Raw genomic sequence first — 26,014 nt, 5'->3', positions numbered from 1 at the left:
AATGAGGATGATCTTTTAGAGCACCTTCCCCGCCGTGTCGATGAATCATATTACACAGATAAAAATAATGAGATTTACACGTCATGTAAACTTAATTTTAGTCGTGTAAAGTTAGTGTTATGATAGTTTACATGATATATCATGTAAATTTGTGTTATATGTCATGTAAACACTCAGAGTTATGCTGAATTACATGACATATAATGGAAGTTTACATGATATTTTATGACTTTTACATGATATGTCATGTAAACTTCTGTGATATCCCACGCTCCAATTATGTGCATCATAAGTCACAGAAGTTAACATTCTTTTTTCGATCTGTGTAGTCTATATGCCGACGGGTCTCCAAGGTTTCCCCGCCTTTGGCAAAAGAATACTTCTGGGAAAACTCCCTCGTCCAGGTATTTCTGCACAGCAGACCTGAATATCTCGGGAGCCTCTGCAATAGTTACTTTGAATGCTATTTTCGGATCTCCATCTTGACCTGGAGCCTTATCTACGCTAAGGGACTTTGCTATCCTCACAAGTTCCACATCGCCAGCATCAGTCCCCGGCTGTCTTACGAAAGGTGGCCAAGGATTAGGATCACGACGCGGAAAAATCCCCTCGATGATCCCTTCCAACATCTCTGAATATGTATTGCTCTGTAGGAGTCATAACCCCTCTTGTCTTTTTTAAAGAGACACAGACACGTCCAATGCTTCCAGTCAGTGAGCTATTTGCTCTTTGAAGGAAGCACGACACCAGACAACGGACTAGCATGCAACGCCCAGTGCCACAGCCAAAAACGACCACGAAACCACACGATCATGGTCATTACGATCCTGAATAGACCTGAATAGATCCGTAGACAGACGTCGCGCAGGTTTCTGGGGTGGATTTGCCTAGTAATGGTCGCATCACACGCACGTAAAAGCACTGCTACCAGCTCGTCATCGCTTAAACCAAATAGGTTTCGGTCACAGCAGAACGCCTCCCGGAAGAACCCTTCGTCAAAGTATGATATTGATGTCTCCTGCGATGGCTTGGCCTTGGCCTAGCCGCTTCTACATATCCCAGTTGGGTACTTGTTGTTCACGGATTTGCCTGAACTAACTAATCAAGCACTTGAGAAGATTCGTTCAGCCTTATGGCCTTCATATCCATATTACCTACACAACTTGTTCCCGTTGTAGTGCCATGACTTGTGTCCTGGTTCCAGACATCTGAGGCAAGTCTCCGGTGGCTCGTGTGTGCCCAGCGGACGTGCCGATCAGTCCACCTTATGCTTCCCTATCTTAACGGATTTTTTGGTGTTCACTACAGGTAGTTGAACCAAGACCCCCTGCGTCCCTGTCGAGCATTCGCTTGGCCGAATACCTGTGATAGCCTGCATTTCGCACTGTTACCGCAGTTCCGTGATAAGCTCTTCCGTATCCGTGATCTCATCCATGTTTGAACTCGAAACCCTCTGGCGTACCTTTCGGACTAACCGCGAAAGCGAAAGCCTTCATCTGGGTAGCTTTCGGCACCTTCAGCTTCACGGGCTCTGTTGTTTATCATGGTCCTACTTGGCTGCCATCGATGACGATTACGAAGTCTGTAGTCTGTAGGGTCTGCTTGATGTGATTTCTTCGACTTCAACTTCGAACCCATCTCTTGTTGATGGTCCTCTTCAATCACGTCCATCTATAACTTTGGGGGTCCATACGCTGGAAGTTTGCGCACGGCAACTTCGTCCTGCTTCTGCTTTACTTAAATGAGACTTAGCTATCCCACTCGTCGTGAAAGAGATAACCATTATCGTTACGAGCTGAGTTTGATTATTGATGTTTAAGCTCATTTTGGAATCCCACAAATATCACGAGAAGAAAGATTCGCTACGCCAGAGGCGGTAAGGGACAAATTACAGGCTCCGTTAAGGAGAAACTTCAGAGAATACAAATATGGCTGCCACAATGGCCGACTTGAACCCCTACTCACGGCAACATCCGCTACGACTCCACCGACTAGGGTCACTCGTTCTGGTCGACGAGTCGTTATTCCACTCCTCTACCGCTAGAAGGAAACCTAGTCTAGGAGGGGAGTACTGTAGCATCACATTAGCTTCATCCCTGTCGCATCATCAATTGGTGCGACATCCACAGCATCCGATCTGGCTGCTGCATCCGCGACCGAAATGTCGTCCACTACACCGACAACTATCAATAATAGTATCTGCAAGAGCTCTCAAATTTCTCTCGACACAACACACTATTGTACCTCTCATACCATCCACACTTACAAAATAGCAGACAATGTACCCTAAATTGATTTTTAATTAAACCAGACCCAATTAGTATTAGCTTACATTTCAACCGGTTCACACCATCTCTTTTCGCTAGAGAAAACCCCGCGAATGATTGAATGTACGCTAAAAGCTCTTTAAGTTTTTTTTTTCTGAAATTTCTGCTGGCATTCCTTTTGAAATTTCTTTTCAGATATATTTTCAACTCTGGAGATTTCTTTAAAATTTTAAGGAATTTTTCAGGAATTTATTCCAAAGAAATTTTTCTTAAAACTTCTTTACAAATCCTACAGGGGTTGCTTAAGAAAACTCTACCCAGGAGCTTCTAAAAAAATATTTGAGAAATTCTTTCAGTGATTCCTCCAGAAATCCGTACAAGAATTTTGTTGTTCAGAAATTACTCCTGCAGTGTTGTTGGAAATATCTCCCGGAAGTTTTTGTAGATCTTTGCAAAACTTGTTCAGGAGTTTTTTTTTTCAGAAAGTTCACCAACATTTCTAAAAAAATGTTTAAGGAATCCCTGTAGGATTTTCTAATTTTTTTCTTAATTTCAAATGTTATCTTGTAAAAAAAATCTTGTAGGAAAATCCTAGAAGAATATCTGAAGACACACTTTTAGATACTCGATCCTCAGAAAAAAATCATGAAAGGCCTTTAGAGGGACTCTGGAAATACCTCTGGATGGATTTGTGAACGAATCCTTGAAGGAAGTTTTGAAGGAATCCTTGGAAAAACGCACATCCAGGCAACCTTTGAAGAAATTCTTAAAAAAATGTCTTATACAATTTCTGTGCACAATAATCCTTAAATTACTGCCATGAAAAATATCTGGAACAAACCCAGCAGAAATAATACAAAAACATCCTGGAGGATTTCTCTAAAGAACCACTAAAGGAATACAAAAATGATGATAATGATGATCCTGTGCGTGATTGCTCACCTTTTTCTGTAAGTACCTAAAAGAAAATCGAGTTTAGTACTGTTGCTTTTAATTCCAACTAGGTAATATCTGCAATGCATTTATGAAATCACAGATACATGTTTCGACCTCAACTGTAAGGTCATCTTCAGTATCTCGTACTTGTCTCGACTAAAATATTTTTTTGAATGCATCTATGAAATTATACCTGGAAAAGCTTAAAAACCATCTACAGCTATTCAAATTAAAATTTCTTTGAAAATTCATTGAAAAAAGCTAATGAACAGATTCTTGATTACCTGCAGGAGCTTGGGGATGAACCAGCCTGAAATTTCCCATAATAAAGAGTTAATAATAATAATCTGCGGGAACTGTTTAGTGTTTGGGATCTCTGAAATCTGAAAAAAAATCTCTGAAGGAAGGATTGAATAAATCTAAAGCAATGCCTCAAGGAATACCCGAAGAAACAATTGGAGAAACTCTCTGGAGGAACTTCCAGAAGAATCTTTTGAGAATTTTCAACGTGAGCTTTCAACTCAATACCAGAGAAAATCATTTAAGAAATGAAGATGTATCTGAAGTAATCTCTGGACTTCTGGAGAAATTCAAACAAAAAATTATGAAAAAAAATGTGAAAAATATGAATTTTTAAAATCAAAGAATATTTCTGCAAGAATCTCCGGATCTTTGTGGAAAAAAATTCTCCAGGAATGGCATCTTTTAAAGAAACGTTCCATGGCATTCGTGAAGATATTCCTTGAAGATTTTCTTGAGAAATTTGTAGAACAATTTTCGGAGAAATTCTAAAGAAAAACTCCTGGAAACAATCCCGACACTTTTTTCTGGAGGTTTTGTTACTTTGTTTGAAAAAAAAATGGATGAATGCAAGCATGTACTTATATAGCAATCCTTAAATAAATTGCCTATAGAATCCCTTGAAGAATCCCAGTAGTGATTTCGGAATTGTGGAGCGGATCTGGTGTAATGGTAAGAACATTTGACTATCACGCCGAGGACCTGGGATCGAATCCCACTCCCGACAAACTCGCAAACATGTGAGTTCTTTCTTCGGAAGAGAAGTAAAGCGTGGGCCCCGAAATGAACTAGCCTAGGGCTGAAAATCTCGTAAGTACAGACAAAACTAAAATTCGGAATACCTTTCTGAGTGGACCATTTTCAAGAATTATTTAAATACATTGCTTGAGAAACCTTTGAAAAAGTGCCAAGAAAAATTCCTGGGGAATTTACTGAAAAAATCTCTGGAGGGATCAATGGCGAAATTTTCAAGGAAATCCATGGACAGAGTTGCATTTTAGATGAAACTTCGCAGGAATTCTTTCTTTAATCATTCTAAGAAATCCTGCGAGAATCTTCTTCTTTAAACTTTCCAGAAAGTTTTTGACAAATCCTCAAATGATCCGCAAAAGAATTTATAGCTTCACTGAGGTATTTCTGTAAAATTTTACAGAACTTTTAAAAATAATTCATGCAAAATTTTCCAAATGAATTCCAGCAGGGATGAACGCGATAATTAAGGAAAAATGCGGGAAAAAATAAAGCATTAATTTACCACGACAGCACTGCTTACCACCGGAATAGGTGATCCGTAGTGATATTCTATGCCGGCAGCTACACGACAATGTAGCTTCTCGAGAATACTACAGTCGAAAAAATTATAAAAAAAAATCAATCTGAGAGCATAATCGCGAACGAGGAACGTAACCGATGGAACAGAAGAAACGGTTCGACGAGGAATACAGAGCAATTTTGGAGGACACTTGCGCGGACGGTTTTGCTGCAGCATGAAACCCGGCAGAACGAGGAACGATACAAACTTATTCGGAAATAGCAGCCTCACCCCCTTTCCACAACAGTTTAGCAAACGGCGTTTCAAAGATGCGGAATACGAGGGAATGGAGCTGCCCGAGCAGGAATGAATAACTGACACATAACTGGAGCATATCAAACTCAGGTATCATACCAAGGCTAGGTATTGGTTGGTTATCCAGGTATTGAAAATAACGTATTTTGGTATTTTGTAGGTATTGATGTAATACCTCAACGAGTTATTGGTTTGGTGTTAAGGACTGCTTGAGGTATTATTCAATTATGGAAAAATTGCTATTTTTTGGAAAAATCGACGATTATTATTCAGGTATTACCATACCTGATGTCATTATTCACGTGTTATGCGCAGAATATGAACCAGTTATTATTTTAGGTATTTTACCTCTTATGCAGGGCTTCCTAATACCTCATTCAGGTTGTAGGTATTCGGTTTTTCATACCTGAGTTTGGTATTCATCAGCTATTTTCTCCTGCTCGGGTGGTGCGCTGTTCTACCGTTTCATTGGAAGTTTTACCAGTAGCTCAACGCAAACCACTACGGCTTCGGACGGACGTGAGGTGATTGTAAAGTGGATGCAATTCCTCGACGAACACCGAAATGTGCAGAGAATACAGGAACTGAGGATCAAAACAGCGCGCTGCAGCGGTAGAAAACTCCTCACTGAGTGGAGTAAAGGATATCATTCAACGGCTCACGAACATTAAGGCAGTTTGTTAGGATAGTTTTGAAGCTGAAGCCATCATCAATGGGTGAAGTGGTGAGTGAACCCGTCTAGTGGTTGTGGAGCCAATGCTCAACGTTATTTTCTAACTATTTTTGTGTAACTATGTGTATAAAATTGTAATTCTTAGTATTATTATACCATTATGGTTCCTTTAACCAAGTGCGATAAAAATTTATTAGTATATTTACAATAAACATGTTAATTTGTAAAAAGAATACCAAGCATCTTAGCTTTTATTCATGTACTAGTTCTCTAGTAGTGGTGAAAACAACAGAATAGTGAGTGGTCGAAATGAACATCGAGTATCGAATACAGATAAGTACCATTTCCATTTGCATGTAATGCACATTTTTACGTCGATTTGATCACCAAGTGGCAATTACGATTAAGCATATTTATTCTATTGAAGTAACTTTTTTGTCAAAATAATTTGTTGAGTTCAGTTTTACTGCATAATTCAATTACTTGCATCTATTATGCACTACGATAAAAAAAAGTACTCGAATACTGAAGTAGCTCATACTATAACACAAAAAACTGCTCGAAACCTTTGCCATTTGTCGTAATCAAATGTTAGCATTCGTCTATGTCAGAACTTCATGTGTATGCGTTGACTTCGTTGACTACAGAGTTTCTACCTAATGGTCATATACAAAAGTGTTGGAAGACAATTGTTATCAAACAAGCCTAATATACAGATTTGATTACCCGAACAAAAAGTGAAATTTCGTTGAGGATATGATACTGCAGGGAAGTGTTCTCGGTGATTACTACTTCATGCAGCGGTGTGTGATTGGGTGCGTATATGCTCAAGATGACAGTACATAATGCGTGACTTCACAGACACTGTTGATCTGTCCATAACGCTCTCATGTGCATAGGGAATCCTATTGCATGTGGGACAATTATGCACAGAACGACGCGATGGTGTACAGTCTCACGTTGTCACTGATTGCCTTGACCAGGTGCATTATTGTCACATGCTTCTCTCTTAGTAGGGGTCCTGTGGTGTACATTTCTTTGCTGTGGTTTTCCTTTGGGAAATTTAATCTTTTATTTTTACTCGGGTCGAACATATTATAATACAACCTATGTGATAGTGGATTTCCTATTATGTCCGTACTACCCTTCATGGTCACATACACCAAATGCAATCCATTATTTGAACACTTGAATAGCTAGTCCTACCATGAGAAGCTCATTTCTATTGTTGATGCTGGCCAACCAATATCATTTCGTGCAAACAGCTCCTTGCATTCAGCTAGCTTATTCAGAGGTGATTTTTTTTTCTTCTTTGTAACGCAAAAATGGACAACAATTTTTTGAAGACCAATTTGGTAAGTGAAATTTCACAACGGCTAGTGCATTTTATTTATATTCTACAATTTTAATAGGACCATGACATGGAAATTGAACGTGCCCTGCTCGCCTCGCCGGAGCATGACGCCATTGTTAAGGCTGCTGCTGTGGATGCCGGTGTGACAACTGGCGTTGACAGGAATAAGCGCCCGGCGGAATCTCCGAGTACCAACGAGGACAAGCGGCAGCGTATAACACTGCGGAATCGCCTGAAAATTGTTATCAAACGAAAAAACGCTGACGTCGATGAAGTGTATTTTCGAAAGCTGTGTGGTCATATTTTTGAAAAACAGCAGCAATGTGACGGGGACTTTAACCCTGCTTTCTTCAATTCAGGCCACACTCAAGGCCTGGGGTGGTTCTGCGCCTGCAATGAAGAAAGTCTTTCTTGGATAAAGACCATTTTGGCCGAGATTCAAAGCAGTGGAGCAATTACTGACTTCTCTGTGATGCCTTATTCTCCAATTCCTCCATTGAGGCGCGTAATTTTGTCTGTTCCAAGTTTCCCAAGCTTGGAGAAAAGTGGTGCGGACAAAATTTTAGCCATGATCACTCGTTTGAACAAAAACTTGAACACAAAATATTGGAAAGTGACAAAAATTTTGCCACCTGAAAATGGTACACGATCTGTGGTCTTGGGCATAGATGAAGAGTCCGTAATTGCTCTAGAGCGCCAAGGAAATAAAATCTTTTATGGTCTTGGACAAATCTCATTAAAAATATATTCCAGATTGAACTCAATGTAAGCTAGCACATTATGGCATTTTGATGGTTAAATAAACATGAATTGAATATATCAGCGTGTACTATTGAATGAATTTCACTTCACTCTTGAACCTTTATGGAAACCTCTTTTGTTTGGATAACCTTTAATGGAGACAAGTAAGTAACTTTCGTATCTATTAACCTATTTTTAAATAATTTTCCCGCAAACATGCCTGTTTTTCATCATCAACCTTCAAACCAAAGTTTTGATATGTAAAATCAGGTGTATATTGTGGTCCTCTGATGGAGTTTTATAATTTGAATTCGCATAATGCATTATACAAATAGGTGTATACTCTTCTGAGCTAATTAACTAGATGGTTGTGCATCTCGCATCTTTCACATAATGATTGCTAGACCATAGTGTCCTAAATCTCAGGTAAGTGATGCAAGAGGCTGCAAATGGCGATGGCACAAATCTCCCAATTGGAGGAGAACGTGCCACTGGAGCCGACTTTCTGATACCTGATAGGATAGTTTTGAAGCTGAAGCCATCAATATAGTCCTCGAAGTGTAGGCATTTTGTTTTCACTGACTGATTATCAGGATCTGAGAAACCGACCAAAGGGCAGAACGAAGGTGTTATGTACCCTATTCACAAGAAAGCCTACCATTTTAAATATGAGAACTGCAGAGCGATCACCATTTGGAATGCCGCCCACAAACGCTATCACAGATCATCCATACCCTTTCACCTAAAACTAATGAGTTCGTGGGAAGGTATCAAGCCGGCTTCTTCGACGACCGGTCGACAACGGACCAGATCTTCACCGTATGGCAAATCCTCCGGAAATGCTACAAATATCACGTTCTCACGTATCACCTGTATCGACTGTTTAGAGCTATGTGAAATCATGGACGAGAACGGCTTTTCTGGGAAGCCGACTAGGTGTATAAAAGAAAAGATGGACGGTGTAAAAAACTACGCAAGGACTCTGAATGAGCTGTCCAGTTCATTTGAATCTCGCCAAGGACTGCGACTAGGTGACGGACTCTCATGCCGACTTTTCATCATTGCTCTAGGAGGTGTAATGCGACGAGTTGGGCTCAACATCCGGGGTACGATTTTCACAAAATCCAATCAATTTGTGTGCTTTGTGGATGACATGGACTTTATTGCCAGAACATTTGGAACGGTGGCAGAGCTGTACACCCGCCTGAAACGCGAAGCAGCAAAGGACGGACTGTTAGTGAATGCGTCCAAAACAGAGTACATGCTGGAACGGAACCGAATACGACCGGATCCATCTAGGTAGTAATGTGATGTTAGACGGGGATACCTTCAAGATGGTGGAGGAATTGCTCTACCTCGGGTCCTTACTGACGGCTGACAACAATGCTAACCGTGAAATACGAAGACGCATCATCAGCGGAAGTTGGGCCTACTACGGGCTCCAGAAGAAGCTGCGGTCTAAAAAGATTCACCTCCGCCCCAAATGCACCGTTTCCGAAACGCTAATACGACTGATGGTTCTCTACGGACACGAGACATGGGCCATGGACCATGCTTGAGGAGGACCTGCAAGCCCGCGAAGTTTCCGAGCGACGCGTGCTATGGACGATCTTCGGCGGTGTGCAGGAGAATGGTGTGTTGCGGAGAAGGATGAACCACGAGCTCGCTGCACTTTTCGGCGAACTCAGCATCCAGAAGGTGGCCAAAGCAGGAAGAGTACGATGGGCAGGATGTTGTAAGAATCTCGGACACCAACTCTGCAAATTTGGTGTTCACGACTGATCCGATTGGCACAAGAAGGCGTGGGCGGAACAGGTGGAGTGTGATTTTGCGAGCATTTGGGCGTCACTTAGGATGGAGAGCGGCAGTCCCAAATTGAGTATTGTGATATATTGTAGTTTATCATGTGTTATCGTAATTATGGTGTAGTGAAAACTAATTATGTGTAGAAACTTGTCCGACATTGCTCTGTGAAATTTCAGCCCACCCTAATGGCGGCGGTGATCCTTTAGCTTCAGTCCCAGTCGTCATCACTCATTCTTTCGTCCAGTTCGTGGTCCGTGTGATGACATGGATGCTGCCACCACCAGAACCCCAACTCCCATTTTGGTGATGCACGAATGCACCCGACCCGACACTGATTGGAATGTTCACACAGCACAGCAGCGAAATCAAAATTAATTAACAAAACTAGAGGGAATCGAATAATTACCGTAATCATTTCCTCGCCAAGGGGTTTTGCTGCAGAACGAGCTGTGGGAGGTTCTCTCTCTCGCTTTCTCTCTGCTTTTCCACGTAAATCACGGTTTGATTCGACCAGAAGCTGGCAATTCGATTGATCCGGCGATGCTGGTTCGAGTTAATTTGTACAAACGCCCTCCAGCCAGCTCCGGTTGCCTTTGCGGTTGCTTTGCTGCTCGACGTGTTTGTCGTTCGTTGGTCATCCGGAGCTGCGGTGGTTTCCTTGTCAATTTCCTATTCCTGCTAAACCAGTGCTCGATGGTACGGCGCCGCGGTCGGTGTCCATATGGAGCGGTGCACCTCAGAGGTGCTACCATGTCGACGTCCAACCGGTGTTGACCTTTAGGGTAGTTGTTGGTTGCTTTTGCGGAGCTGCTAGTAGATGTCCGTCCGTATCCCTCAGCGGACGCGCGATGAGTTGGGGATTTGAAAATTAGTTTTCTTTCGTCATATTTGCTGGGGTTTTCCATGGTCGAGATTTTTTTGCTCCGATGTGAAAGGAAGGATTTTTTTTACGTCACCTGAAAATATGACGGGAAATGACAGAAAGTTGAATCGAGAGTTGATTTTTATATGGTGTCAAAGGAATGGAACTCTATCAAGAGAAATTGATTGAACTGATTCAAGTGCGACTTTCGCCTTTTCTTTTTAATTATGGATCTAGTATTGCACTTTCTTACCTACATACTTTGACCGTTATCATGGAAGTATGGCATTCGATAAAGTAGAGAATATTCTTGAGAAGCTGAAAGTTTTATGTAGTGAAAAAAAAAGACGCGGACACTGTCTTCAGCCACAGAGGCTGCACAGACTGAATGAAACTTCAACACTAGACAAGGGACACACGGAGCATGCACCAGTGGATACGGAGAAGAAAACTATTCTCACGAAAAGTTTCATCGCCCGGAGCGGGAATCGAACCCTCACCCCATAGCATGGTGCGATTAGAAGCTTGGTGACCCTAACCGCACGGCTACGAGGCTCTACTGAAGCGATGATATTGATAAATATACATACAAATTACAAATTTATCAAAACGGAATATCATGTAACGAGTTGACTGATACAGTTCAACGACGACATTCTCACTTCAACAGTTTGTAAGTTGTTATGTGACGATTATGGTTCCCACATCACAAGTGGAAAAATCTCAATATTTTTGGTGTTCGACGACGATTTGGGTAGGGTAAAAATTTACTTCGTCATATGCGCTAATTCCCGTCACATTAGATGAAAAATAATCAATCATTTCAATTATTCCGAATTATTTTTGCCGATGCCCTATTTGATGAAACCAAAAAGATACAAGGAGCTCCTTCAGGAGTAACTTCTGAAATTTTTCTAGGAGTTTCATTGGAAAAATTTCAATAGTTTACCGCATTTTTGAACTCCATAAGCTGATGATCATTTTCAGTATAGAATCATGCCCTGAGTCCAAAAAAATTAAAGAAAAATCCACAGTAGAGTGGATATTTTTTCGACATTCAAAACAAGGCTGGCAATTTGATATTTTTAAATTTGTTTTTTCTCTGTGAAAAAAAATACAAATCATCATTATTTTTAGAAAATTTGGCAAAAATTTGAGAAGATCGTACCATATATTCACTAATCTTTTGAGCTCCATCAATTTCCACGAAATTCCTGTATGAGTTCTTGGATTAACTCCTGAAATAAATGCTGTAGAAATTTCTGGAGAGATTTCTACACAAACTCGTCTAGAGATTCTTGAAGACATTTTTGAAGGATTTCCTGGAAAAATTTCAGAAATAATGCAATCGATATTACAGAAGCAATTCCTGGAGGATTCATCAAAAAATTTCTGGAGGGATTCCTGAAATTCTGAAGGTATTGCTTGTAAATCATGGAAGAGATTCTTACGAAATTACTGGAATATTGTTGCAGGAATTCCTGAAATATAAAATTTTAAGGAATTCCTGATTAAAGTCCTGGAGGAATTCCAGGAGAAATTCCTGAAATAGTTCCTAAAGAAATTCTGGAGAAAATCCTGAAGATTTTTTTAAGAAGAATATGGAAAAAAAACTGGAGGAATTTTTGAAGGAAAAATGTTTACGCGATTCTTTTAGAAAAATCCTGTGAGAATTCCTGAGAAAAATTAATGAAGAAATTCTTGGCAAAATTGCTTTTCTTTAATTTCTAAAGCAAAACTAGATTAACTTTGAAGGACGAATCCTTCTAAAATTTCTGAAAGGTTCCCTGAAAAAAAACTTGAGAGGAATTTCTGAAGCATCTTTTGGAATAATACCTGAACAAATTTCTGGAAGAAGTCCTGAATGATTCGTGCAGAATGTCCTGGAAAAATTGCCAAAGAAATTCTTTGACTAAATTTGAAAAAAAAATCCTTAGAGAATCCTAGAAGAATTCCTGACAAAATCATGGGGAAATTCTCAAAATTCATGGAAACAATTTGTGGAGCATTTCTTGAAAAATCTTGGTGAAATTCCAGAAAGAATTTCTAGATTAACTGCAAAAGAAATTCCTGGAGGGACGACTTCTGAAGAGATTTTTGTAATATTTCCTTGAGAAATTTCCTGAAGAATTTCTTGGTGGAGTTCCTCGAAAAATCCTGGTGGATTTCTGAAGAAATTCCTCCAAAACTTCCTAGATTGATCAAAAGAAGAACTCTTGGAAGATTTCTTCACAGCGGATTCCTGCAAGAATTTTCTTAGGAATTCTTTGAAGAAATCCTGGATTAATTGTTGAAAGAACTCCTTCGGGAATTTCTGAACGAATTCCTGCTGAATTTCCTGTGTAACTCATGGAAGAATTCACGAAAGAACTCCTGGAGCAAATTCCCAAATAAAAAACCTAAAGGGCGTGAACGAGAATTGAGAACTGCAGCCACGAACCAAGTGTTGTGGTGAGGAATTGTTTGTTAGGGTTTATTTTAGTTACTTAAAACTGTGTTTAATACATGAATAAAATAACAATTGGAAGATTTCCTGACAAAAATCAAACAAAAATCCTAGAGAAACTCCACGAACATTTTCCCATAGATATCCTGGAAGAATTCTCCAAAGGACGCATTCCAAAACTTCTGAAAAACTTCTGAAATTTAATTTTAGATGAACTCCGAAGGCTTTATTGAAAAAAAAAAAATAACCCCTAGTCCAATTTCCCGAAAGAACTTTTGAAAGTATTGTTATGGATGCTATAGATGAATTCAAGAGATTTGCCTGAAAGAATTTCCAAAAACCTTGTTTGGAAATTTTTCGAAAACAATCCTGTAGTAATTTTTGAACAAAATTTTGGAAGATTTCTTCAGAAAAAAAGATAAGTTTGCAATTGCATCTGCCAAGAAAAAAATAAGGAACTCCTGAATAAATTAATGGATGAAATCCTAGAGCGATTCATAAAAACACTCCTAAGGGTACTTCAACAGGATGCCCGAAAAAAAGATCCAGAAAAGGCTTCTGAAGGAATTTCGACATAAATTTCTGGTAGAGTTCTTCAAAATCCTCTGAAAGAATTCTTGAATAAAACCATGGAAGAAATCCCGAAAAAAATGGGAGCGAATTCTAGAAGAATTCCTGAAGTTATTTATAAAAGAACACCTGGTTGGATCGCCAAAAAAAACTCCTGTAGGAATTTCCGAAGGAACTAATGGAGAAAACCTGTTTGCGATTGCATCTGCCAAACCGAATATCGTTCCAAGATTCCGAGAAAATTTTGGAGTAATCAAGAAGGAATACTTACTGAAAAATCACGGATGAAATTCCTGTTACCGGAATTCTGGCATGAGTTTCTACTGCCAGAATACCAGATGAAAATCCTGCTAGTCTAAAGACCCCAAAGAAACTCCTGTGTTAAGAAACCAATAAGAAATGTGTGGTATCAGAAACCCAAAAGCAATTTCTGCTGGAGAAATCTTTAAATAAATACTTGCAGAAGGCTTCCCTGAAGGAATTCCTCTTTGAGGAATCCTTAAAGGCATTACTGCAGTAGGAATACCGAAAGTATTTTTTCTACTAAGATTTCAAAAGCAACTTAGAAGGAAGACAAATCTGCAAAGAAGTTCCTGTCGGAGGAATGCCCAAATAAAATGCTACCGGGAAAAACTGAAAGAAACAAATCCTTAGATGCATCCTAGAATTCCTTCAACTCCTACTGAAAAAATGCGGCAAGGAACTCCTGCTAGACAAATCTCTTAAGGAATTCTAGCTGGAAATATCCCAAGCAACCGAAAGTTCGGATACCACTTGAAGAACGAACTCAGAAGTTTAAGTTTGGTTCAATTCAAGTTTCGTTGAACTTAAATCTCCAAAAAGTTCCTTACGTATTAGTTATGAACTTGGAAGTACATGTACAAGCTTTTGCCATCTCTTCAAAACGACATTAAAGTCGAAAAAAGGTTCAGAAAGAACTTATGTTGAACTTTAAAACCGAGTTCAATCAAATATTAACCGAACTCATGTTGAACTTTTTCGTGCCTTTAAAACTCAAATATAGTTCATTTGGACATATTACAACAACTTGAAATGTTCCGTTCCGAACTTGTTTCGAACTTATTTTGAACTTACTACTTAAAGTTTGGATAAATATTAACCGTACCAAAAGTGAACTTTATTTGAACTTCGGCGACAGCGGGGCCGGGGAGAAGTTCTCATTCAATTAAATCACTCGGAAATCGAGCGCAGCAGCCACAGCTATTGTTAATTTCACAAGTACACTTTGTTTCACTAAAATATTGCAACGTACTTACTTGTAATCAACCCAAAGCACCCGTATTGTGTGGCTCAAAGGCTGCTCCTGCAGCGGAAAACTGTTCTGCCCAGGATTCCGCCGGAGTTTTTTCGGCTGCGGATAAAAGTCTTCCAGCTTTGCTGGATGTTTCAAACCCGTCTCACTTGTCGCACCAGCGTGCCGGTAATCGACGCGTTCGTTATCACTGAAAATTTATAAACTTTTCTGAATGATTGGCACTGGCACTAATTTATTGCTTTGCACTTGTTTCAATTACGAACCAAAACAAACTGAAAATGCCAAACTATGTAAGTTCATAATAAGTTTCACGTAAACTTCTTTCGAACCTTCGGCTTGAGGTTCAGAGAAAGTTCACACGCGAACCTGATTGAGCTCTACAAAATGATATCAGCACATTGAGTAAAATCCCGTAGTGCCTAACAACACATACATGGAGTAGTGGTTAGGTGCCGGCTTTCAACGAGGAGAACCCGAGTTCAATTCTCAGTAAGTAAAAACATTAAAAATTATTTCAAGGTATTAGTCAATTTAGATTACACATGTACTAATGTCTCATAATAATAAATTACTTTTGAGGACTAAACGTATTTGTTTTTCATTTTTTCGAAGCTTCATTTTAAGCTGGATAGCGTTCCTTTCAGCGACACAAGTGTACTTTTTATGAACTGAAGTTCGGTTAACTACTTAAAAAGTGAGCTGTACAGAACGCTATTCATCTTCCTTTGAATAGCTGATTAAGCCCAAACATGCTATTTTATTCGAACTTTTGGTTGCTTGGGTAGTCAAAAAATTATTGCGTTGAAAATGAAACACAAATACTGATCTGAAACTCGAATGGTATCACAATTGCTGTGGTAAAATTTTGAAAAATTTCTTGAACTCCCTTAACAATTTCTTTCAAAATTTCCTGTGACTCACACTTTGAAATCCTTGTTAAAAATCTTTGTGAGAATCTTTGGCTGAATTTCCACAGCAATTTCTTTGGAAATTATAACGAATTTTAAATTTCTGACAATCCTGTGTGATTATTTTACTTTTAAGGCAACAAAACGGGGAATTTTGTTATACTTCTTCGTTATTTCCTTCGGAATTTCGATCGACAAGAAATCTTCTTCGGCAACTATTGTGGGAATTGCTTTACATTTTTTTAATACCTACGGCATTTCTCTTCGAAGGGCCCATATAGCCGAGGCGGTAAACGCACGGGTATTCAGCATGACCATGCTGAGGGTGACGGATTCGATTCCCGGTCGGTCCAGGATCTTTTCGTAAAGGAAATTTCCTTGACTTCCTTGGGCATAGAGTATCTTCGTGCCTGCCACACGATATACGCATGCAAAATGCTAATTGGCAGAGGAAGCTCTCAGTTAATAACTGTGGAAGTGCTCATAAAACACTAAGCTGAGAAGCAGGCTTTGTCCCAATGTGGACGTTACGCCAAGAAGAGAGAGAGAGAGGTTACGCAATTCTTTTAGAAAAATTTTGTGAGAAATCCTGGCGAAATTGTTAAAGTAATTTCTGAAGAAATAGAGGAATTTCTAAAAGACTTGAGAAAAAAACCTTCATGAATTAATTCTTAAAAAGATTCCTGGAGGATTTCCTGCAAAAACAATCCTGAATTGATTTTCTGAAGAAATTTTTAGGATTATAGCAAAAGAAATTTTTGGAAGCATTCCTGAAGCATTCGACCAGAAATTCCTGGTAATATCCCAGAAGAAATTCCTTGACTAAATTTAAAAAAAAAATCTTTTGAAGATACTTCACAAGAATTCCTGACGAAACCATGAGTGAAATTACCAAAATTCATGGCAACAATTTGTGGAACATTTCCTGAAGAGATTTTTGCAATATTTCTTGAAGAATTCCTAATGAAATCCATGAAAAAAAAAAACATTATGGAGGAATTTCTGAAAAAATCCTGGTGGATTTCAGAAGTAATTCCTCCAAAGTTTTTTGAAAAAAAAAAGAACTCCTGAAGGAAATTATTGAAGGAACTCCTGAAGGGCGTAACCAAGGATTGATATCTGCAACCGCGAAGTTTTTTTTTCATAAATAAAATAACTAGGGTGCGTGTACCAAATATGGCACTACCTAAGGAAAGCTATTTATAAAAAAATTAACGAGAAGACCAATAATAAGTTAAAAGACAGCTTAGTTTCCATACTTTACAGGAAAAATATAGAAACGGAGCCAAAACTACTTTGAGTATTGATTACAGCGTGTGCCAATGATAGGAACCATGTACCAGTTATGGTTACATTTTTTAACTTCGGTTCCTTTTCGCACTATTTGCATGCATTCCTTATGGGGTTAGCCATAACTGGTACACTATGGCGAAAAAGGGTACAAGGAAGCCGAAATTTTAAGGAAAATAATTTATTTCTACCATAATTTGAGGAAAATGTGGAGTTTAAATTATTGCGACTATCTATTGTGAACGTGGTCTGTTGTTCACAAAATTTTTCTTGTTGATTTACGATTTACGATTTGATTTAAAGGGTGGAAGTTAACTATGGCGAATAATTGGTACTATAGCCATAATTGGTACACTTACCCTACTGGAAGAAACTTCAAAAATATTTTCGCGTAGATATTCTACAGAATTCTTCAAGGGACGCATCGCGGAATTTCTCGAAAGACCTTTTGGAAGTGTTCTAATGGATTCCATAGAAGACTTAACAGTTTTTCCTGATAGAGTTCGCGAAAAACTTTCTTGAAAAAAATTTGGATGCACTTCTGGAGAAATTACCGACGTAAATCTTAAAAAAATATATAAAGAACCTTCAAACAAAATTTATAAACTACTGTGGGAGTTCCTGGAAGCTATCCTAGAGCGATTCATAAAGGCAGTCTGTTACGGGTATAAATATTTGTTACAATTATAAGACAGAATAATTGTTAAATGTGTTATAAATTCTATATTCGTGCGTTCTTTGTGTTATATGTTTTATTTTAGATTGTAAATATTCCCTGAGTTTTAATATACATTTATAGGGTTCTGGAAAAATAGAGGCCCATGAAATGCAATCCAATATTGATTGCCAACTTTCAGGCTATTTCGGGCAGCGGTCAAGTGCTAGAGATGTAAACCTTTCCCTGCCACGGACTTCAAGTTGTTGAACTCAAGTATCGAACCCTGAAACGGGATGCCCGATTAGGATTAGTTTTCCTAGACAAAACCAAGCTATGAACACAGCAACAAATGCTGCGAACTAAAAGGCATACTGCCAACTAAAATACAATTCCAGGATGACTGATGAACCCAAACCAATGAATGAAACCTCGTCATCCTGTGATCGGAAGATGTTATCCATCTGGATAACAGGGCAAATTTATGTTATGTGTTGTGTTGCGTCAACTTGTGATGTCTCTTATTTGTGCATTTATAAGGTTCCACGTGTTGTGATATGTTAATCCTTTGTATTAATTAATTTCTTTTATTCTTGTAACAAGTCCTGGAGAAATTTCAAAGTTTCTAGAGAAATTTCATTGAGAATTTCTATGCGATTTCCAATGGCAATCCCATTCCATTCCACATTGAGTATATCATCTCTAACTCTCTTTTGGAAACTTTTTCACCAATTCCACCAATTGTTTAACTTCAGCGTTATTTCCTTTGGAATTTTGATCGACAAGGGAACCTTTTCGGCGACCATTTTGGGAATTGTTTTAGCTTATTATTTTTTGAAAATATCGATGGCATTTTTCATGGAAATTCTTAATGCAATCGCATTGGAAACTCATCAGGCAATTTCTTTGGGATTTCTTTTATTTCCTCCAGCAACCTTGGAAGGTTCATCAGCAATCCCTAGAAAAAATTTATTTGAAAACTACTTTTGTATCCCTTTACTGGCATTTACCAAATTTGCTGGTATGTCATAAACATACAGGAAAACTTGAAGAAGGCTTGTTAGAAGACACAGAATGTTGCTAATTGACAAATTGAGAGATGAATTGTGTACGGGGTCGTGGGTTCGAATCCCACCAGAATGCGATTTTTTCACAAATTCTAACTACAAGTTTTTCTGCATACTTTTGTGATTTTGTGTTAGAGTTCTGTTTAAAGTTGATGTTATATTTTGTATTTTGAGATATTTTGAAAATTTCGTAGTAAATTCGTTCCTTAACATTTCTAGTAATTTGGATTCAAACGATTCAATTACCTTCGAAAGTGGATACGCCCGTTACATAAATGAGGTTGACTCTCTTGCAAAATAAAAAAAAATAAAGTAAAATAATTTACTATGGAATGGCCGAATGAAATCTGAAATAAATATACTAAGGAATTTCCAAAATCCAAGGTTATTGCCTGAGAGGTTCCCAATGAATTTACCGAAAAATATCACAAATCAAAAACGTTCGCAAAAAAAATAGCAGAAGGCACCCTAAAGGAATCACCGAAGAACTTGCCAAAGAAAATGTCAAAAAATTGCCGAAGGAATCACGAAGAATCGGCAATTTCTTCCCAAGGTATGTCTCCCAAGGTAGTTTCCGAAGAAATATACAAAAAAATCACGTAAGAGGTTAAAAAAACATACCGAATGCATTTCCAAAGACGTTTCTAGGAGAATTTTAAAAGAAATTAACAAAAAGAAGTCCTAATGGATAAGCCCGGTCAATTCTCAAAGGAATTGTCAAAGAAATTGCCGTAGAAAATTTCATGAACAAAATTTCATAATGAATTTGCCGATGAGAAATAAATATCCGAAGAAAATAACTATCAGATCAATTCTTTAAATTATTTCTGAATGAATTTGTTTTTTAATTGACAAATGATATTGTTACTCACAAAAAACGAATTCTGGAACAGTTTGCAAAAATATTACCAAATGAAAACAATTAATTTATAGAGACAATTATCGAAGGAATTGTAGAAAAAAAAATCCAAAAGAATAGATCGCAATGACTGAAGAAGATTCCAAATAAATTGCTAAAAGAAATCAGAAAAATTGCTCAAGAAATCCTTAAAAGCATTTCAGAATGAATTTCTATATGAAAGCCGAAGGCATACCGAAAGGGACTTTCAAAGATATTCTTGAATTTTCGAAGACATTTTCGAATAAGTTTCCAGGAGAATTGCCTCAAAGTCTCCCAAAAAAATAGTCGAAGAAATTTATAAAGAAATTCTGGATGCGTTACCAAATGAAATGCAGAAACGTTTATCCACGGATGTGCTGAATCAATTACAAATCATAACAATTTTTGAAGGAGTTTCCAAAAAAAAATGCCAAAAAACCAAAGGAACTCTTGCAAAGTTTAAAAAAAAAATTGGAAAAAAAATCTGGGAATTTTCAAAAATTTCTTCTAAAGTTTCAGAAAACAAGCAATATGAAAGCTTTCATTCTGCTGAGCAACTCCACTGTAGCAAATGTCCTTTGAAATAGTTCAAAACGTGAAGTATTAATACATGTATCACTGAAAATATCTTTTTGACATATCTAGATTTTATCACCTACAGCTCATTCAAAAAGCAGAACCTGAAAATATGGTACATGGACAACTTGTGCGGCTAGACCAGTTCTACAAGAAAGTCACGGCAAAACCGCTCTATATTCAATATGCAAGGTACATATATGTCATCGACTAGCTTCAGAAAATTTTATCGATGTGCATCATCATGAATGACATTTTCAGCACTGTTTGTGATTCTGAAGAAAGATATGAAAGGGCCCTTGAAGCCATGATAAAACTAAAAGAAAATAGTTTAGGTTTTATTACAGTTTTCAGAATTTTCTCAAAACAAATTGGATCTCAAACTGAAGTTTGTAATGTCTCGTATTTATACTGTCAGAACAAAATCATCCAAAAGTTTCGAAGATATCCTAATTTTATAAGTCATAGATGAGACAACAGGAACCGTGCATTGTTTCCTATATCATGAGAATCGTTGAAGGAGGACATCAAAGTGGCAACAGGTGATTTGCAAAAGTCAGACCAACCGCAAAGTCCGGAAATTGGCATTCGATTTGCTTCATCTTGGCGATAAAATCAATGGAACGAGCAGTTCAATCTTCTGACGTACTGGACACGAATCAACGTCGAATGAAGTAACAGCATGAACCAGAAGAGCCAGTTACACGTGTATTGGCTTAAAGCTTCCAACAATGCAATGCCTTCCAAGTAATCCTATCCTGTCCTATTCTGTTACCTTTCAAAACAAGCATCGATGTAATCGAGTGTAGGACATGCTTGGTCAAGCCGTCCTACCGGATATTTGCTCTGCCATAATATCACTAATCAAGGCATAATTGTCCTAAGGGGTACTAGAATTGTAGTTCTGGAAAATTTGTAGCTTTGAAACAGGATATGGGAGTAATTAAATTTAGATATTTTTTGGTGTAGACCTTTTCAAACAGATATGATTGTGACATACGTATTGGCAAAAATTAGCTTTAATTAAGCATCTCAATCACTTGAAAGTATTGGTCAGATATGAGTGGAACAACGACAGTTTTGATGTGAGTACCAATCGCAATTCCTAGAAACTTACCTTTCTCAATTAGCTCTGTGTTAGGTATCTGTATGTTTTAATACGCTCCATGCACTATGTTGCTAATCTACCAAAGTGAAAACAAGTATTGATTTCGTATTTCGCTTCATGGAACTGTCTGGAACAGTAGATTATAGCTGGTTGGAAGGGTTGGGCTAAGTACTGGATCAAGAAATCTCCTGGTATCAACTTGGAATCTGATGTGTATGCCTTTCTTCATGTTAGGAGATTAGCATGCACCGGTGACTCGAAAAAAAAACACATAATTCTGCCTTTGTCGTTTGTGGTTTGTTCAGTAGCTTAGACTTGCTTCGTTATTAATGGGTCAGATATAAATTGTAAGCCAAAGGGATTCTCCCTTGAAGATTCTCGAACAGCTCCTCTAAAAATATCGCTCAGAGTGCAACTGATAGTTATTCTAGATATTTCTTAGGAAAATTCCTTAATGAATTTTTCTGGAAATACCTCCAGGAGTACCTCTCTCTGCCAAAGCAGCACACAAATCATACAAGAGTCACGGCAGCGCAAACTTTGGTTGTATAGTAGTAAATTTTACGTTATTCTAGTGTTATGTTAGAATAACGTCAAAATAACTTCTATACAACCAAACTTGCTATGCATTACCTCTTATACGACATGCGTGTTACTTGGGTGGGGTTTCCTTCTTAGTTTGTTTAACGAAAGCCTTCATTTTTCCTGGGAGCTCCTACAGGAGCTCCCCAGTAAATTCTTTTAAATTTTTTTCAGAAATTCAGCTGAAAATTCCTTAAGAAATTCTTTTACGAACCAGAATAGAAATTTCTCCAGAAAACCATTCAGGAAAACCATGCACATTATGTTCCGATTTTTTTTCATAAATTCCTCTGTGAGTTTTCAATTGAGAATGTTTATAAGAACTTCTTAGAGATTTTCCTTTTAAAGTTTCCACAAAAATTCCTCAAAAAATTCTTCTAGAAAATTTTCTTGAAATTTCTTGAGAATGTTCCTCTTGGAATTCATTTAAAAATATTTATAGGGATTCCCCTAAAAAAACTCCAAATAGCTTTTCAGGAATGCTTCTGGGAATTTTTCCAGAAAAATCTTCTAAGTATTCTTTAAGAATTTTCTTTATTAAATCATCGAGGAATTCTACTGAAGAAAATTCAAGAATTCCTCTAGTAATCCCTCTAAGACTTCTTCCATACATTGAAGTGTACTGTCATCCGGATTGAAGCTCCATTTATATTTCAAAAATTCAGCACCAACATTTTTCCACTTCACCGCCTTTCTTCTGACTACACTGACTTGAGTAGAAAACCGAAATCCGATCCCACAATCTGTGTCGCAATTTTCCTCCCTCTCTTTCAACAATCCCTCTCGCCCTTGCACCATTGCGTGCATTGATATTTAGTAATGGTGATGGCGCTCCACCGTTACTTGGTTGGTTCGGGCGAATGCCTTCAGTCAAAAAGCCAGGCAACTTTCGTTCGACGTTTTCCCACCACCACCACACCGGATGGGAGTGGCATGGCACTTCCAAGAAGGCCAGGAAACCCTTTTTCATTCGCCACCATCACCACCGTCATGGATAGAAATGAATCCTTGGTGGTGAAAGATGGAAGGATATTTTTTCTTTTACGAGACCATGAAGGTGTGTCCACGTGGTGATGACTGTAACAAAATTCTTATTATTCATAAGATTTGGCTGCTGGTTTTGACCTGACGGTGAGATGGCTATGGCTTGATAGCAGGGGTCCATTTTTTGGGTACCACGACGATGTAATTTAGGGCAGCCTAATTATTGCATCCACAAACAAATAGAAACGCTCCATAGAAAATCAAAAGGCGCTGCATAAAGAATGAACATATGTTCCATGCAAATGTGCAATGTTACCCATAAATAAATGAAAACGTCCCATACTTAATAAAAAAAAATGTACCGGTAAAACATAAAATTTTCTCATTAAAAGTGAAATTTTGCACCAATAAATAATACTGAAATGCTTCATAAAAAAATGCTCCATAGAAAAATGCAAACGCTCCATAAAAAAATAAAATTGTACCCATAAAAAATTGAATATTGCTCCATAGAAAAAGTAAATTGCACTATAAAAAATTGAAATTGCACCATATAAAATAGATGAATTCTCCATAACTATTTTCAAACTGAACCATAGAAAATATGAATTGCTCCATGAAAAATTTAAAATCCTCCACAGATAGCATATTCTCATATTTTAATTCGACAGGGCTGAAGTGCTTTACATTGCACTGCAAATGTTTAAAGTTATGGAGAATTTTCAATTTTTTTATGGAGTGAATTGTATTTTATGTGGTGCAGTTTGATAATATTTATGGGGCATTTTTCTAATTTCTATGGGGCAATTTCAATTTTTTATGGTGCAATTTACTTTTTCTATGGAGCAATACTCAATTTTCTATGGGTACAATTTTGTTTTTTATGTAGCATTTGCACTTTTCTATGGAGCATTTGTATTTTATTATGGAGAATTTCAGTATTATTTATTGGTGCAAAATTTCACTTTTAATGAGAAAATTTAATGTTTAACCGGTACGTTTTTTATAGAGTATGGAACGTTTCCAATTATTTATGGGTAACATTGCACATTTGCATGGAACATATGTTCATTCTTTATGGAGCACTTTTGATTTTCTATGGAGCATTTGTTATGATTGCAATAACCTTTTGCCGTAATTTAGTGGATTTTAGGAAAATGTTGAGCATTTCTATGAAAGGTATAAGCATACTGGAGAAATGATGTGAATGTGTCTTTACAGGGCATTTAAGCTTTAAAATTTTAAAAGTATAAGATAGAAAGTAATTGTTCAACTGTTTTCAGTTTCATTTTTGTTTATCCTCTGCTATCCCATGTACTCAATCAAAATATAAAAGAAAAGACATGGATACCTATCATTTGTCATCGTTATAGAAGACTCATTCATAATTGATTTTGAATAGAGTTGCTTATTATTGTTGGGATGTTACCGAATCAAATCTAATCCAATTCAGAGATGAAACCACTTCAATGGTTTACTCTCCATCCGGCTGTTGTCGTATGCAGCTGTAGTCGACAAGAAACAAAAACGACAAGAAACGAGTGCAAACTTGCCCCTAATTGGTTAGAAACACCACTGACAGTTGTGTTCTGCGTTGGGTTCTACCACCACCAAACCATAATCGGCTCTATTCGACTGGACCGTACATTCATGAATAGACAATTAGTTGTCGACATTGCAACCTTTTTTTAAGGAAACGTTTTCTCCCTGACATTGCCTGGTGTCTACTGTAAAATTTATTCAGCTATACATCCTACTACAATGGTTTTCAATTTGGCTTGAAGAGTTCAGTGCAGTAAAAGTCAATGACAGTAGTAAAAAAATGGACAGATACCCTACCAAGTCAATCAGAGTCAAGTTTTTAAAAGCGTTAAATGTTCTGGCCTGCCAATAATATATGCACAACAAAACTGGATTAAAATTATTAACCGATACCCACGTGCTGTCATCCGCATCGATTCAATTCAATCCACCCACACAGCATTTCGTTCAAGTCAAAGTCAGTCACACCAGACGGTTCCCCCTCGTATCACGGATGACTCTTCACCTTAATCATCACAATCACACATTCTTGCTAACGAGGTGAAACCCACAATTTAAATTTACGTTCATTAATCGCGTCATTCACGTCGTCATCACTTCCAGCCTGCAGTATCCTTGTCATCGAATACCAACGGCAGTAACCACCAGTTCTCTTTTCTTACAACTTACGCATATCACCGCCACCAGCTATAACGAGCTGGAGGTTCTAAATCTGTCGGATATGATGACTTCCTTCCACACCTGACAGCAATATCAGTTTAATGCGGTAATCGGCAACCGTGTGGCATGGTTGTGAACAGTAAATGAGGAATTGAATGTGTGAATTAAAGTGCAGTCATAATCCGCCCAGACAACCAATTTGCACGTACAATGAAGTTTATGTTCATGTTATACGTCCTTTTATGCGGTAAAGTTACATCGCATAAGATGCAGTAAAACTGCCTTATGCGTACAAAAGTGGAGGTGCCGTTTTACGTGCATTGACGGAAGAATAATGACGCTATATGACTTGAAAATCTTATGCGATGTACGATATGCACTATTGCGACGTAATATAGCATCTTATGCGACCTCAACATATTGGAAATAAAAAAATCTTGCTAATAACTTGTGTGGCTCCGAGGTCGTACGGCTAGTGTCGCCAAGCATTTAGTCGCATCGTGCTGAGGAGCGCGGGTTCGATTCCCGCTGCAGCTGCCAGGAAAAGTTTTTCGGCTGTGCCACTGGGCGTTGCATGCTAGTCCGTTGTCTAGTGTCGTGCTTCCTTCAAAGAGCAAAAAAGTTCACTGGAAGCATTGAACGTGTCCGCGTCTTTTTTAACAAAAAAAAAAAACTTTTGGATTATCAAGCCGCGCTTCACACTTAACACCAAACACTACTTATGAAACACACTGATTAATTGTCATGACATTCTAACTCACCTCAGTGCTTGTTGGAATGTACTTGGTTTCCGTGCGCTGTACGTGTTCGGCAGGCTATCTGGAGATCAAAATGATGCACCATGATTTCCCGCACAGTTACCACTACTCCTCTCTTGCTAGCACCACCCGTTGTTAATTATTAGGTCAACAAAACAAAAATGATGACTTTGTAACTTGTTTTGTAACCATAATGATGACTTTTC

General features: G+C 38.0%; 1 protein-coding gene across 2 annotated transcripts in view; it reads right to left on the bottom strand.

The window, feature by feature from the left end:
• LOC109424672 (prolactin-releasing peptide receptor) overlaps positions 1-26,014 on the bottom strand; it is a 561,567-nt gene that overhangs the window by 18,530 nt on the left and 517,023 nt on the right. For both annotated transcript variants that reach the window (XR_009995745.1, XR_009995746.1), the window contains exon 4: positions 10,051-10,600. The gene's annotated coding sequence lies outside the window, so the exon portion shown is untranslated. The remainder of the gene's footprint in view (positions 1-10,050; positions 10,601-26,014) is intronic.

Source organism: Aedes albopictus, chromosome 3 (assembly GCF_035046485.1).
Source record: "Aedes albopictus strain Foshan chromosome 3, AalbF5, whole genome shotgun sequence".
In the NCBI taxonomy this organism is placed as follows: Eukaryota; Metazoa; Arthropoda; class Insecta; order Diptera; family Culicidae; genus Aedes; species Aedes albopictus.
Note: the sequence above shows the minus strand (reverse complement) of the source record. Positions and strands in the feature narration are given on the sequence as shown.